At 33.5% G+C, this 2,520-nt stretch overlaps 1 long non-coding RNA gene across 1 annotated transcript; it reads left to right on the plus strand.

Annotated features, from left to right (window-relative positions):
* LOC108364951 (uncharacterized) lies at positions 1-691 on the plus strand. Its single transcript, XR_001847847.1, has 2 exons — positions 1-448; positions 639-691. It is a non-coding gene; the product is annotated as an uncharacterized LOC108364951 (long non-coding RNA).
* Positions 692-2,520: the final 1,829 nt, after the last annotated feature.

Here is a 2,520-nt window from a genome sequence, read left to right on the forward strand (position 1 = left end):
GAATTGCAAAAGAAAAGCGAATTGAACGAAAAATTCAATAAAAAATTTCCAGAAAAACAGTCCGTCTGTCTGTACATACGTTTCTGTCGCACACTTTATTGGAAAAAAGGATCGTCAAAGTATTCGAAAATGAAACGGACAAAAATCCGCATTTTCTTCACTTTTCTTCCATTTTCGGGTCGGTTTTTTGCTGACTGGGTCAATATCTGTCATTTTATTTAAAGACAAAATGTATTGGGATCATATAAACAGCTGTACATCGAAGTGTATCTAGAATGTATGTATGTATATCGAGCTCTAACCGCGAATTTATTTCCCCCCTTTGGATACAGAAGTGCTTATATGTAGAGCATGTAAATGCATATCTGCATGGAAAGGAAAATTTAAAAAATAATTTCGGTTAATATTTTTTGGCGCTTAGGGAAAGAAATTAAATAAATAAAAATAGGTGCGGAAGCGGAGCTCGGAGCGAAATAAACTACCGGAGCGGAGCGATGAAAAAAAACCTTTGCTCCGAAGCTCTGATATAAACNGCTTATATGTAGAGCATGTAAATGCATATCTGCATCGAAAGGAAAATTTAAAAAAATAATTTCGGTTAATATTTTTAGGGAAAGAAATTAAGTAAATAAAAATAGGTGCGGAAGCGGAGCTCGGAGCGAAATAAACTACCGGAGCGGAGCGATGAAAAAAAACCTTTGCTCCGAAGCTCTGATATAAACATAAAAAACATGCTTACCTACACTTATATGTACAGGTATATTCCCATATTGCTAGCTAAAGTGAGCTTGGTACTTGGTAACTCGGCGTTCGGTAATTTTTCCCCATGTATTTTGATAACTGAATTAACGTGGTGGCAAACCTGATAATTTTTCTGGTAGTTGATAAACTAAAATCAGCCGTTCGATATTTATTCAATTTTAAATCCGCCCACTGTCGAGAGGCATAACGCATATGAGTAAGTAAAATTCATTAAATTTTCTGTTGCAAATAATTCTTATTACAAGAAAAAAATTAAGAATCAACTGTTTATAAAAATAGTTTAACTAATACCGAATTTTCACTAGGCATTGAAATTACAAAAATTGTATGCCATTTAAAAAATGCCATGTAGAAACAGAAATAATTACTTTATTTTTTATGAACGTAATAGCACTGGTATTTCTAATGCGCAACATTCTCATTAAACATTTTGCCATTCAATGTCTAGCAAATTCAGCATAACACTAGTAAGCTGAANGGAATCAACTGTTTATAAAAATAGTTTAACTAATACCGAATTTTCACTAGGCATTGAAATTACAAAAATTGTATGCCATTTAAAAAATGCCATGTGGAAACAGAAATAATTACTTTATTTTTTATGAACGTAATAGCACTGGTATTTCTAATGCGCAACATTCTCATTAAACATTTTGTCATTCAATGTCTAGCAAATTCAGCATAACACTAGTAAGCTGAAAAAGACTTTCATAGTTGATAAAATTACCGAGTACCAACTGGCAGTTTACCAAAACCACCGTAATGGATATGAGGACCCCTTTATATTTTGTTTGTATTTGGTCGTCAATTGTAATATAATATATTAAGCTTTGTTTAGCGCAATGCCGGGTTGATATACTAAATAATGTTCTTTACAGTGATGATGATGACTTCAAACTGAAGTCGAAATATAGACAAGATAAACTCAACTAAATAGTCACCAAAGTTGTGCCCCAAGGAATACAAATAGTTTTCATCACATTTATGGAATATGATTCGTTTGGAGTTCTTTTAGTTTATGCGCAATCTTGTATAAAAATGTTTGCAAAATAAGTGCTTGGAGAAAATGAGTTTGAAAGGTTTTTATTCTCTCCTGTAAAATTTTAAAACTAGTTTGTTCAACTTTTCACTCCAAGCTAGCGATGGGACATACTATATTTCTATATTGGGATAGTTTCATGTGTCATTAAGCGCTCATTTAATATATACATATATATATTTGCATACTAAATACACACTATAGACACTGAATACATACATAGGTTCATATGTATAGCAAAAACTGCAAATCAATCATTTGATCGATTCATTCGAAATTGGAATGTAAACATAGAAAACATATATCTACTTATTTACAAATGATAGGTCAGTTTGCTCATTGTTTTTTTAACTATTCAACTTCGTTTGGCGGCCTCAAACATCAATCGTCTTGTTATCGATTTCGAACAAAATGTCAGTGAGGGCGAATATGAAAATCAGTGGTGCGCAAGTGCTCCATACAGTGCCGCCCAACAAAAAAACCGGCAGTGCTGCTTCAGGCAGGTTAGGTTGGGAAGTGGATGTAGATGCACTTAGACTTAGTAAATTAACTGTCGTTTTCGTAAGACAAATGAAAGACAGAAGCCAAGATATGTGGTTCGAAACACTTTTGTTATTGTAGTACAAAAGCCTCAGAAAAAAGGCTCTCTCATTCACCTCTCGTGGTGAAAAAGTATTTTGATATTGGCCGAGTGAGCAAAGCACAGGCATGCTAATCGA

The sequence above is a fragment of the Rhagoletis zephyria genome, unplaced genomic scaffold (genome assembly GCF_001687245.7).
Source record: "Rhagoletis zephyria isolate East Lansing unplaced genomic scaffold, Rhagoletis_zephyria_1.1 Rzeph_scaffold_01721, whole genome shotgun sequence".
NCBI classification, from domain to species: Eukaryota; Metazoa; Arthropoda; class Insecta; order Diptera; family Tephritidae; genus Rhagoletis; species Rhagoletis zephyria.